The following is a 14,040-nucleotide window of genomic DNA, read 5'->3' as shown; positions in this document are numbered from 1 at the left end:
ATGAGTCCGTAACATGTACAGTTTTGAACTTCAATTTGAAAACCGCTTACAAGAGCATAGTATGCTTGGCTATAATGTCACTTTTGCTCCACAAGACTAGAATGAATTCAAGGCTGTCTTCTCCTCTGATCTGCCCTTGAAGACAGAAAGCCATGCTACCTGGGTGGAGCCGAACAGATCACTGACCAGAAGGACAAAGGACAAGACCCTCGAGGCTGAAGCCTTTGGGAGTTCGCCTCCAAGCAGTGAGCTGCCCAGGAGCCACTAGGACCCTGCCGTCCAGCTGACTGGAACAAATGTAATGGCATCTACACTGAACCAGAATCATTGACCTGCAAGAGACCGTGCAGGACTGCCAGTAGAGAGAGCCTGCATTGCCTCATATATGATCCCTTTCTTTGTTGATGTCTATGTCCCTCCCTTTCAAACCCTAGAGGGAAGCTTAGGATTTTCCTCTTTAACCTCCGTATTATTGTTGTGTTCAGTGGCTCAAAGCTAGTCACTATGATCAGTTACATAACAAGGGGGCCATCCATATCTCATATAAGTCAGAGATATTAAATGGCAGTGGTCTGAATGGGGGGGCACCCCCAGACCACATAGATTGCAGGGGCTTGCATTATGCCCTCCTGGTTCCGATTCAAGAACCACTAGATCCATCTCTAAAGACCTTACAGTTCACACATTATTGGTGTCTGAAGTTGTGATTGAGCCCGCTGGGTGCCCAAGGTCCCGTGAGTGCACCTCCTAACAGAAAATCTCAGCTATGACCGTCTAGTTTCAAGATAAAGGCCAGCACAAAATGTAGTACCCCGTGTAGGAGGCACTTTGTATCTTCCCTTAATTTTAACACCAGTGGTTCTTATTCTGAATATTTACTCTGAAGAGAATATTTGGTCTTGTACCGTAATTGTGTCTTGTGCCCTGGCCCGACCAAAGGAGCCAGTGATCAGAGCCAGCTTTAGTGCTAGTGGCATGTGGTATGGCAACCTTTATTGCCCCCTCCCCCAATGACCTCCTCTCCATAGATTCTCTCTCTACCACCCTCCAGCAGTGCCCCTCCCTTCTCCATAGCCCCTCTCTCACTTGCATTTCATTTATTTTATAACACTACTCATACCAGTGTAGTTTGTTGGAGCACTTTACATCACACACACATATTATAGAGAGAAAGTGAATCATACGTGTGTAAATCAGTCTATGGGAAATGTTGCATTGATACAATGAGTATAACAAGGTGTAGGAATCACATGTCATCCATAATAATAGGCAGTATATTTTAAAAGTGTACACAGGACTGTAAGATAAGGACACAGAGCACTTCACTACCAAGAATGTTTCCTCCATGTAGTCTAAAAAATGGCCCATCTCTGAGGGATTGGCTTTTCAACAACCCAACATAGAACATTTTCAAAAACGGAGACAATGGTCGCATTAATTTCAAACGAAAGGCTCTTGTGAATTTTAGAGTCCATTGAAGAAAGGCCTTCAGACTTTAAGGTAAAGGATAATGTTCTCTTTATTCTTCTTCATTCCAAAGACAGAGGCGGCTGATTTTTTTTTTTTTTTTTTTGTGTACGTTTGAAATTAATACGACTATTGCCTCTCTGTTTTTGAAAATATTTTCAGAGGGTTTGGTCTGGAGAAGCAAAAACATGGGATTTAGAAATTACCACAGAGGTGGCTTTACTAATGTAAATGTATTTCTACCTAAACACACCCTTTTTTAGCAGCATTAGGATAATGAAAGAATGAGTAAAAAAAATCATAAGCCATGCAGTGTGCATGCAGCTGTTTGAAGGTTCATAGGTCATTGTGCTACATTAGGATTGTAATTTATGAACTGAAAACAACAAACGGGTCTCTGTGACAAAAGCAGTAACCCACTGAGCTATCCACATAAATATTGTCGTGTGATCGGCATGATGTACATTTTTGCTGCAGGCTTATTAACCCCCTGCACTACTTTATGATGAGCCAAACTGCCACTAGACAAAACTCCAAACTCCTGCAGAAACATTAATCACCAGAGTTATCTTGGCATTCTCATTGTTGCCTGAAAACTGCTGGGCACACAAAGAACTCTGCAGCAACCCGCAAGTTGTTTCCAAACACAGTACTCCCCCACTCTGAACAGCATGAGAGCAATGCCAGGATTAGCTTAATTGAGTTTGATGGGGGCCGCGCTGGATGACTGGAGGAGAACACGACATCGAGAACGTGCAGCTGTCCCCAAAGTAAGTACTTGTTTTTACTTCCCTTTCTTGTATGAGCATTTTCCTGTTAATTTAGTCCTCCGATGAGCCCTGGCTCGTCAGCGGGTCCCACTCTGCTGTCACTGACATTTTCAATGTCCACGTCCTTCTCCCGACTCCCTCCGTGATGCCTCTTACTGGCAGGTGACCCTGTGCCATCGCATCATGGATGTCATTTAGAGGTCGCAGCTGCGACCCCCAACTTGCCCCTGGCCTTAGAGGTGGTAAAATCAGTGCCAGGAACACCGGGGCAGCTCCTCCTTATGGTCGTTGGGGCGCCACTTGCTAGTTTCAATCCAGTTTTTTCTATTACACGAATAGTGAATAATAAATAATTCACTATTGGTGTAATAAAACATGGAGTACAGTAAGCTGAAGTATGACCCTTCTTGGTAGCCGAGGTAAGTAAGTACACTTTTAAGCGTAGATTGTGTGCATGTTTGCGTGCGAGTGTGTGCTTATGTAAAAGAGTGTGTGTGCATGACTGAATCTAAGCATATCTGTGTGAGTAAATGTAGCGATGAAATGGCATGTGATGTCACTTCCGCTAGCCCTGGCATTTTGGTGAATTGAGGTCTATGCATCGCATAGGCTCCGCCTGTGTGATCGGGGAGTCTGAGTCAGTGGGGTCCTCCCCGGAGTAGGAAGGGGGCCGAAATCTTCGAGGTCTAGTGCCATAGAGGAATAGTCAGTCTCTATTCTGTGCCTTGTGTAATCCTGGGCAAATCACAGCAGCGGCTTCTGGTGCCCCGCCTGTCCAAAGTGGGAGTACTTATAAAACAATTTCATTCGCCCCCTTTAAAGACTAATTGTAGGAACTGAATTAATCGTCTACAATGACGAGTGGGAGATATTAACTTGCACTGAAAAATCTAGCGTCCTCCAAGACTGGTAAGAGCCATGTGGTGTCCGTGGGCGGGATCTGCATCAATGGATATTGATTGGGGCACCCTCTTCAAAGCCAGGTGGCTACCACATTATGGTGGGGACTTCCGTTCTTTCACTGAACAATGTGATTCCGTTTGGTTGTTTGCACGGTACACACTTGCTTCGTTCCGCCTTAGTTAGCAACTGAACAATAATTTTGCAGTTTCAAAACCAATCCCAAAAGCTGTACTTTTCCCAGCCGCGGACTCGGCAGAACCAGGTGTTGCTGAAGCAATTCCTCTAAAGGTTCTTACACTATACCCTCTGGATGTTTTGACAATCTCTCGGGAGTGAGTGATAGGGCTGCTTGTGTCCAACTAAGCTATCGGGTCTGTATCACTTATCTTTATGGACAGTGCGGGTATTGTTACTTCATTCATCATTAATGATCCCAGGCTCTGAAGTTTCTTCCTTCAAAAGGCCAGAGACCTTCCGTCTTCATCTACTCAATGAAGGGCACGCGGACCATCATTTATGAGAATCAGTTCATGCTTTGAAAAATCAGCTGAATGTCGCAGATTTCCATGCACAGGCGTTCCTTCGAGATTATGCCCACTTTACAAATGGGCACTGTGGAGGGAAGAAACATGTCCCCCTTTCACATAGTTTTGGTTGTAAAATACTGCCGTAATTCACTTTGAGTGCTCCCACCTTCCGGCTCCTGGGCCGCGTGGCCACTTTACCTGCTGCACTATTGATAGCTAGCCTTGTTTTCACCATTTCCTTTCTCCTTAGCTACGTGAGCACTCAAAAATACCTGAAGGTACGCATACTTATTTTAATTCTTTTGAATGTATGCTAAATCGGTGACATGCTTTACATTAACAGTTTAACTTTAAGATAATAATATAATGCATGTCAGCAATTTAGTGAGTCTTTATTGCATGCATTCCAATTTTCCCCGTGTCCCACAGCACCTTTTTCAGTGGTGGTGGGGCTACCATTTTGCACACTGGAAGCCGAGGCAGTATTAGAATACACATTTGAATGTCAATAAATCCTTCTAATGTGCTAATACATCGAAAAGGCATATATGCCTGCCTGTTCTTTCATGTGTTAGTACATTAAAGCCACATCTTTTGTCTTCTCCAGAGCATTACCCAAAGACACTGAGCACTGCTGGAACTTAGTGTCCGGTTCACCTGGGAGCTTTGGATGCCTGCAAGTTGGTTGGTACCAAGCGAGTCCTGTGATTGTCTGATGCACAAAAAAGAAAGCTTACTGGAAAAGTGTATTTTCTGATGAAAAGTAGCATGATCTTCATAATGATAAATGTTTCCAGGGAACAAGATGATGTGTGTGGGGCAAAAGTCCTAATGTGCCCTAGAAAGTGCACACACAGACATTGAGATGTAGACTTGAGGTGTGAAGAATAAATCAGACTAAAGAAAGTAGTGGAGGGCTTCTATCTGGCTGTCACACAAAATGAGGTGGGCTCACCAACAGTTCAAGACAACATCTCTTTCCTTAGGTGATGTAATAAAACTTTCAAAAAAGCTCTGTTTTATTTGACCTTATTTTGTGAATACCCATGTTCTATGGATGTTTTAACATAGCCATAAGGCCACATTCCTCAAGCTGTCTAGCGATTAGAGTATAAATTATTTGGTATTTCTGTGATATACATGGGTAGCACCTAATTGAGCGACCAGTTGTTTACGATTGAGGTGTATCTATTTGCATATACACAATGGTTTAAAGTTAAGTATATACAGAGCATGCATAACGGGTAACTGTGTAATTTGGTCCAATACTATATTTGAGGGGTTCTGGTGTTATCTTTGGCCACCTGGTTTGTAAATGTCACCAGAAGTCTGAGTTGGCAGCAACAATGTATCCATTATATGTTTTCTATATAGTAAGCTGGTTTATTCAAAGTGCAGCTAACAACGGGCATTGACTGGAATTGAAATCGTGAGCAAATACATTCTTGATAAAACAATAGGCAATTTATGAGATTAGTGGATTTATGTGAATCTGTAGCTGTAGAGTTTACAGCATAATTATGAAGTTACTGAGTTTGGCACATAAATTACAAAATATGCAGATTTAAACAAAATTGTTGTTTCTAGCTCAAACAAATAAAAATGATACCCCCAAAGTGCCACATAATTTGTGTTTTTTTCTGCATATTATAAAGATAACCTTGATCGGCCAAGCTGCATAATCCTAGTAGTCTAGATCATGTAAAACCTCTGCGTAGTCATTTGGGAGCTACCGCTAAGACAACAAAATCTGAATTTCACATGTAACTGTGAAATATTTTCCATGGTTCCTTAAAATAACATGGGTTTTACACCACTGCTTTTTGTGCAATTAAAAGCATCAAAACATGGAATACGAACATTTCTACTTGAAGTTGTAATGACTTCTCAGTAATCTCGATTGTACTCAACAATGTGGAGCAGCAATAATGGTGGGGAGGAATGTCTTTCTCAATGTGGTATTTTCTGTCATCTAAGGTAGTGTTCAATTAATACTTTTTCAGTTTTTGGCCCTGCAATACTTCTTTAAAATGGCTAAGCACTGCTGTGAGCAAAATGAGGAAATATTGTAAATTACAGCTATAGTGCCAGTTGCCATTTTGTTAGCTGTAGGTTAATTTTCTTATAAACGTGCACCCTTACACCTAAGCCAAACTTTCTCACTGTTAGAAAGAAGGTTGGAGAAGGTGCAGAGATTTAAATGTTAGCTATGTTTAACAGAAATTCATCATGGAAAGTAGTGTTGGCAGCCATATTAGTGAAGGAGCTGTAGCCATGTAAAAGAATTAAAGTATTCTTGGTATGGTAAGCACAGACAGCATAAGACACTTCTACAGGAGTAGATTGAGATAGCCAGAAAGAGACTTGTAAGTAGACCCATTCATGTGGAAAAGTGTGTGCATGCCCATAACCCTGCGGCATTGCTCTCAATGGACTCCTATAGCTTCCGCCAGTGCACAACGCTTACATCCTAAGCCAGTGTGAAGCTCGTATTCCTTCATCTGAACAGATGCCTGGTGCTGTCTAGCAGGAAGATGGAAGGTACAGCTGGCAGTATAGGGGAGTACACAGAGCTTTTGTCCACTCGGGACCATGATTTGAGTGCACCATGGTTGGAGTTCTTCCCTTTGTTTGTGGTGCCACCAAGCCATTTATTAATGATTAGAGTCTATGCACCAACACAGGCTCCTGCAAGAAATCCTACCTATCGCACCCTTGAAGTTGAGCTGCCCTCACAAGTTTTATGCTTTACTCCTCTATTCACTAACTTTGGGATTTGCCTGCTTCAATAAAGCCAGGGAAGTGAGTATATAAAATGCAAGCTCCTTCAGTATCTGAAGGTATTTTTGTTGTTCCACATTAAACATAATTTCAAAATGGACTAGACCACTGTTTACAGTTCTGAAACGTAGCTGCCAGGTAAATATGTCATATGTAAAACAGCTCACTTCAACCCAGTGCTTAATTTGCTAAAAACAAAAGTGTGCTAATGACCAAAATGTTTCTTAGAGATGGGTATTGGCATCATCCACAATGTTGTCACACTAGCTGCCACTGGGTGTATTGGGAGCAAGTCTGGCCACTACAGTGGGGTTTGGGGGATTATCCCCCCAAGAAAAGTTTGAAAAAAAGGCAATGTGCATTCTACAACACATTTTTCATTATACAGGCAATTGTATTCTTTTGCAGAGCATAGTAAATTATGACCTTACAGTGCACCAGGATACCGCAATCTTTATTGGGACTCTTCAATGATTCCCTCACCTGTCACCCTCTAACAGATCCTCTCATTTCACTGTAACCCCTTTCTCACATGCATTTCATCTGTTTGATAGCACCTCTCTTACCAGTGCAGGGTATTGGAACACTTAACATCACATACACATACAGAGTCAATGAATCACATGTGTAAATCAGTGAATAGAAAATGTTGACAAAGAAGACTAAAAGGTGTAGGATTCACATATCATCCATAGGCTTTGTACTGGGTGCCCTTCCAGTACATAATACTGTGCTTTTACGAATTTCAAAACGTTTCCTACTTGGGAAGTGTGCCATAGGGAGCAGCACAATTGCAAAATGGGAAAAGTCTACTATTGTTAGTTGATAGGATTTTGCATAAAAAATCAGGGGTTGTTGAATGGGAATGCCTATGTACCACCCCTGAAACACCCCCTTGACGCTGACAAACATTTAGCAGTGCCCTGCATTACTTTAATGCAACCTTCCAGTGAAAAACAGGTTTTAGTCTGGAAAGTACACTAAAAAAAAACTTTTGTGATGCAAACCCATTGCAAAATATGTGTTATTCTGGGTCTCCGTCTAAGATGGTGTGAGTATGAATGAGGCAAATTTCAGGAAAAAATGGGGTGAACTTCTGGGCTGTATTACACCCCATCATTTTCAAAGAACACCAGCCGACACTGACGTTAATACTAACTGAAAAGACTTAGCCTAATGGCTGAAATTGCCAAATTAGGAACTCAGAAATGATGTTTGAAACCCTGCATCAACTCACCATCCTGTGATCCTGGGCAAATCACTTAATCTCCTTCTGCCTAAAAATAATCATATTTTGTGTAATGTAATCAGCACTCATGTAAAGCACCCTGATGCCTTTGGACTGGGTTTGCTCTATTTATTACTGCACAAATAAAAAACGACAGGCAGCAAGGGAATTGGGACTGCTACCCACTGACCATCTTTGTTATTTACCCATCCCAGCTCTATTTTGCCAACATAATTTTTCAAGTTCTGATCTTTTTAATCAGTACTTGGCATTTTTAGATCCACAAACACCCCCAATAAAAGTTGCTATTGGAAGAAAAGTCTGAAAGGCCCCATGGTCACTGCATTTTAAGAAACAAAAAACTCTTACCTTTTTAGCATTTATTTAGTGTGTATTTCCTCTCAGGAGTAGTGAGTACTAAATAAATCCACTTGCAAGTCAAGAAAATGTGCAGTGTTTGCCTTGTCAGTTGCTACAGATTGTCTTTGAAGTGCACACAGATGCAGTCTCACATACCAGCGTTATTAGGCAAGCTTTGTCTCCCTTCAAAACAATCATAAACAGTGAAGCACACTGTTTTGCACAATTAGAACCCCCCACTGTGGGGTTTTTATCCTGGATGTTGCAAATCACTTGTTACCCCCATCACCTTCTTTAGAGCACTGCAGCAGCAAGATAAGCTGAAGGTTTCTGTCACAGTGTCTTCTTTTGGATGAATGATGTCACACCGTCCCGTTCATCAATGACAACAGATACTAACCCCACCAAAGTGTAATCTCTGCCACTCCCACCACAATATTTAACAACATCACTACGGTTGCTCTACTTCCCACCAGGATTCGTACAGCTATTTCTACCTACCGACTGTCCAAATTCCTGTCCCCTCCTACCCATATCTCTGATGTGAATGATGTTGCCACTCCATCCAGAGTCAGTCAGATACCCTAATCCTATACTATTTAGAGTCAGTTCCACTACTCACCACAGCCTTTCTGGTGTGATGTCCGATTCCTTCCAACACCCCAAATTCAGTATTGCTCCTTACCTGACCCCGAAAACCCGCTCCTCGACGCATCCCTCTGGTTCCTCATCGCACGATTCTGTTTACTCCTCTGCCTTCTACTTTCTGTCTCCCACCTGCACGCAGATCGGCCTGGAAATCCCCTGCTACCGGCTGTTCCTTCTCATTGGCTGCCTCGCCCAGAACGTCACACACATCAGAACGGGGAAGCCCCTGTCAAGACACGTGATTTTCAGAAAGCGGTAGCTGAACACTAAAATAAAAGCCTCACATTTCTGAATGCGCAAGAGCAGTGGTCATGTTAGGATCAGGCATACTTCTGCGGACGGTAGAACCTAATAGAAGATTTTGCCTGGCCAAAATATGGCAATCGCTAAAAGCAAGAACCTAATCGGTAGTCTAACGTGTCGGAGGTGTCTCAGACTAACGTACTGGTTGCAAGTTCGAATAGTGGCATGTTATTCAAACGCGTGCATCAAAAATGCGGGTAGGCAGGCGTTTTAGTTTTTCCCATTAAGGTCAATAGCGAATAAACACATTTTGGGTGGATGATATAGGTTTGAAAGCCGATTACTCCGTTAAAAGTGTTGGAGGCCTTTGCGAACACAGGTAAAAAGCAGACAATACACCCGCCAAATGCATTAAATTGCTTCTTCAGTGATTGCTTGCTTTACAGCAGTGACTGTTTTCACAGTCACCAAATGAGATGCCATTCTTACATCAAACGGACAGTTAATTTTTTTTAGCCTATATTCAATGGATCAAATTCAGGCGGAAGGCTGCCAATTTTTGAAGGCAAAAGATGCTTTTATTTTTTCCCCTCCTAAAATTGCCTCCTTTTCAATGTAGGTCGTTGAGGAAAATAAAGACTCCTAATTATTGTTTCAAAAACTCCCTGTTTCATGTTTATAATGTTGGCATGTATGCCAAAGCACTTGCAAAGGCGTGTGCACCCTAAGCTTTTAAAACTCAAACATATGTCACTATCCACATAACATATGGCACAATGAGTAGACTAAAGCATGGATTGCTTACCCGTAATCTTCATTACTCCAATTCTGCCTTCTTCTTCCCAGTAGTTACTCTAGATGGCCTCGCTTCCTCAGACCAGGTATCCCAAGTAAAGCACCATAAATATCTCCAAAATAAACATTTTGACCTACTCACTCCATAGGCTCCGTCTCTCAGTGCACTCCATCCCCTGTAGTGACAAGCACTGAACAGAAGCGCAATAAAAATGCCTCTGGGAGGGTTTGGGATTTATGTACTGGGATGTGGAAAGGAGTATCGGAGTAATGAAGATTACCAGTAAGCAATCTAGTCATTACTTCCTCAGCCCCTTCCTACTCCCATTCCCTATTCTATAAGGATGTGTCAAAGGGGAATGATTGTTACAATCCAGAATACACCGAGATATACCAGCCAAAAAATTGGAAAGTCACACTCAAACATGGAAGGAATACTTCCAAAGCAAAGCAGGGTAACTGGGGCTGGACACAAAATCCTGATTCCACCTGGACCACCTTAACACATGAAGCAAACCATACAAAAGCCCAAACCAACACCATGACTGTAGGCGAGTAGCAAGATCACCATGGGCAATGGAATTAAAAGCCAGAGATTAGGACCTAACCATTTAACTATAATAGCATGAGGGCAGATTACAAAATTACAAAAATACTATACACAGAGAAGAAGTGGAGGGAGTCACCAGAAAATAATAGAGAACCATGAAGAATGGAAAATAATAGAAATTGGAGAAGGTACCCACTCCATGAGGACAATGGGGAGAGACGTGGGACCCTTCAGATACCCACAAAGAAACGCTGTGCCAGAAACAGAATGAAAATAACACCCCTAGTCAGCCACTCCATTCCGCTTTTGTTATTTCAACTAGAATGACACAGCAAAAGGGCCCACAGGAAAATCCTGTTAACTAGGGAGAGAAAGCAAAGAAAAAACACAGCCAGAATAGTTAATACCCTCAACAGAGAGTTCCTTTGCCATTAGTGACAGGGATGAAACTCATTAAATGTATAGCCTACTAAAAGACCACAGAAGGAGCATAGGAGAACAATTAAAGGAAAACGGATACCACTGTCATCTTGTAGAAAGTGATGGCAAAGACTCACCATCTGAATCAATGGTGTTGAATATAAAGCTGGCAATCATACCAAAGCAAAGGAATGATACCCTCAGAAGCCAACCAGGCACCCAGAGGCACTAGGATTCAAACAAGACGTTGTTTGCCCATTGAGCCGAACAGGAAAAAACAGTGGACTAAGACCACCAAGTGGATGCAAGCAATATGAACAGGCCAAAAATATGTGCATGCTAAAGACCTTTCAAAATAAAAAACAATTCATTAATAACCCGTATGAGTGAAATCTAGGCCTAACCAAAAGCTGCATTTTGAACATGCATTTTGTAGGAAGTTGGCTCTGTATGCACTATTTCAAAGTAAGGAATAGTATGCACAGAGTCCAAGGGTTCCCCTTAGAGGTAAGATAGTGGCAAAAACAGATAATACTAATGCTCTATTTTGTGGTAGTGTGGTCGAGCAGTAGGCTTATCAAAGGAGTAGTGTTAAGCATTTGTTGTACATACACACAGGCAATAAATGAGGAACACACACTCAGAGACAATTCCAGGCCAATAGGTTTTTGTATAGAAAAATATATTTTCTTAGTTTATTTTAAGAACCACAGGTTCAAATTCTACATGTAATACTTTGCATGAAAGGTATTGCAGGTAAGTACTTTAGGACCTTTGAATAATCACAATAGCATATATACTTTTCAAATAAAACACATATAGCTATTTCAAAACTAGACAGTGCAATTTTCACAGATAGGGGAGGTAAGTAATTGTTAGTTCTTGCAGGTAAGTATACCACCTACGGGGTTCAAGTTTGGGTCCAAGGTAGCCCACCGTTAGGGGTTCAGAGCAACCCCAAAGTTACCACACCAGCAGCTCAGGGCCGGTAAGGTGCAGAGTTCAAAGTGGTGCCCAAAACACATAGGCTTCAATGGAGAAGGGGGTGCCCCGGTTCCAGTCTGCCAGCAGGTAGGTACCCGTGTCTTCAGAGGGCAGACCAGGGGGGTTTTGTAGGGCACCGGGGGGGACACAAGTTAGCACAGAAAGTACACCCTCAGCAGCACAGGGGCGGCCGGGTGCAGTGTGCAAACACGCGTCGGGTTTGTAATTGAAATCAATGGGAGACCAAGGGGTCTCTTCAGCGCTGCAGGCAGGCAAGGGGGGGGCTCCTCGGGGTAGCCACCACCTGGGCAAGGGAGAGGGCCTCCTGGGGGTCACTCCTGCACTGGAGTTCGGAGCCTTCAGGTCCTGGGGGCTGCGGGTGCAGAGTCTTTACCAGGCGTCGGGATCTGAGGAGCAGGCAGTTGCGGTCAGGGGGAGCCTCGGGATTCCCTCTGCAGGCGTCGCTGTGGGGGCTCAAGAGGGGGCAACTCTCGCTACTCACGGTCACGCAGTCGCCAGGGAGTCCTCCCTGAAGTGTTTGTTCTCCCCAAGTCGAGCCGGGGGCGTCGGGTGCAGAGTAGCAAGTCTCACGCTTCCGGCGGGAAACGCAAGTTGTTTTAAAGTTGCTCCTTTGTAACAAAGTTGCAGTCTTGGGTGAACAGAGCCGCTGTCCTCGGGAGTTCTTGGTCCTTCTAGAGCAGGGCAGTCCTCTGAGGATTCAAAGGTCGCTGGTCCCTGGGGAAAGCGTCGCTGGAGCAGTCTTTAAAAGGGGGGGAGACAGGCCGGTAGAGCTGGGGCCAAAGCAGTTGGTGTCTCCGTCTTCTCTGCAGGGTTTTTCAGCTTAGCAGTCCTCTTCTTCTTAGGTAGCAGGAATCTGAGTTCCTAGGTTCTGGGGAGCCCTTAAATACTAAATTTAAGGGTGTGCTTAGGTCTGGGGGGTTAGTAGCCAATGGCTACTAGCCCTGAGGGTGGGTACACCCTCTTTGTGCCTCCTCCCAAGGGGAGGGGGGTCACATTCCTATCCCTATTGGGGGAATCCTCCTTCTACAAGATGGAGGATTTCTAAAAGTCAGAGTCACCTCGGCTCAGGACACCTTAGGGGCTGTCCTGACTGGCCAGTGACTCCTACTTGTTTTTCTCATTATCTCTCCTGGACTTGCCGCCAAAAGTGGGGGCTGGGTCCAGGGGGCAGGCATCTCCACTAGCTGGAGTGCCCTGGGGCATTGTAACACAAAGCTTGAGCCTTTGAAGCTCACTGCTAGGTGTTACAGTTCCTGCAGGGGGGAGGTGTGAAGCACCTCCACCCAGAGCAGACTTTGTTTCTGTCCTCAGAGAGCACAAAGGCTCTCACCGCATGGGGTCAGAAACTCGTCTCTCAGCATTAGGCTGGCAAAGACCAGTCAGTCCTGCACTGAACAATTGGGTAAAATACAGGGGGCATCTCTAAGATGCCCTCTGTGAGCATTGTTTTATAAATCCAACACTGGCATCAGTGTGGGTTTATTATTCTGAGAAGTTTGATTCTAAACTTCCCAGTATTCAGTGTAGCCATTATGGAGCTGTGGAGTTCGTTTTTGACAGACTCCCAGACCATATACTCTTATGGCTACCCTGCACTTACAATGTCTAAGGTTTTGCTTAGACACTGTAGGGGCATAGTGCTCATGCACATATGCCCTCACCTGTGGTATAGTGCACCCTGCCTTAGGGCTGTAAGGCCTGCTAGAGGGGTGACTTACCTATGCCACAGGCAGTGTGAGGTTGGCATGGCACCCTGAGGGGAGTGCCATGTCGACTTAGTCATTTTCTCCCCACCAGCACACACAAGCTGGCAAGCAGTGTGTTTGTGCTGAGTGAGGGGTCCCTAGGGTGGCATAAGTCATGCTGCAGCCCTTAGAGACCTTCCCTGGCATCAGGGCCCTTGGTACCAGGGGTACCAGTTACAAGGGACTTACCTGGGTGCCAGGGTTGTGCCAATTGTGGAGACAATGGTACATTTTAGGTGAAAGAACACTGGTGCTGGGGCCTGGTTAGCAGGGTCCCAGCACACTTCTCAGTCAAGTCAGCATCAGTATCAGGCAAAAAGTGGGGGGTAACCGCAACAGGGAGCCATTTCTTTACACAAGCCCCCCCCCCCCCAGCCCACAGGCCAGGAGACTCAGCCAATGCTGGGAGAGTCTTCCTAGTCTGTCAGGCGAGGAAGAGTAGAGGAAATAGGCTGGTTTGTTGCAGGGCCTACTCTGCCTTACATCCTCCTGTTCAGGTCATTCCCTCTGGGGAACTGACCCACTTCCACAGTGATAGGACCTAATCTGAACTGCAGCTTGTCTGTGCTTTTAATGTCTTCACCCATTCTCTCTTTTT

The 14,040-nt window shown here is 44.1% G+C and overlaps 1 long non-coding RNA gene across 1 annotated transcript in view; it reads right to left on the bottom strand.

Moving 5' to 3' along the window:
• The window catches only part of LOC138259829 (uncharacterized), an 80,923-nt gene extending 72,005 nt beyond the window's left edge, over positions 1-8,918 (bottom strand). Inside the window, exon 1 of the long non-coding RNA XR_011198764.1 lies at positions 8,722-8,918. This is a non-coding gene — a long non-coding RNA (uncharacterized lncRNA). The remainder of the gene's footprint in view (positions 1-8,721) is intronic.
• Positions 8,919-14,040: the final 5,122 nt, after the last annotated feature.

The sequence above is a fragment of the Pleurodeles waltl genome, chromosome 9 (assembly GCF_031143425.1).
Source record: "Pleurodeles waltl isolate 20211129_DDA chromosome 9, aPleWal1.hap1.20221129, whole genome shotgun sequence".
NCBI lineage: Eukaryota > Metazoa > Chordata > Amphibia > Caudata > Salamandridae > Pleurodeles > Pleurodeles waltl.
Note: the sequence above shows the minus strand (reverse complement) of the source record. Positions and strands in the feature narration are given on the sequence as shown.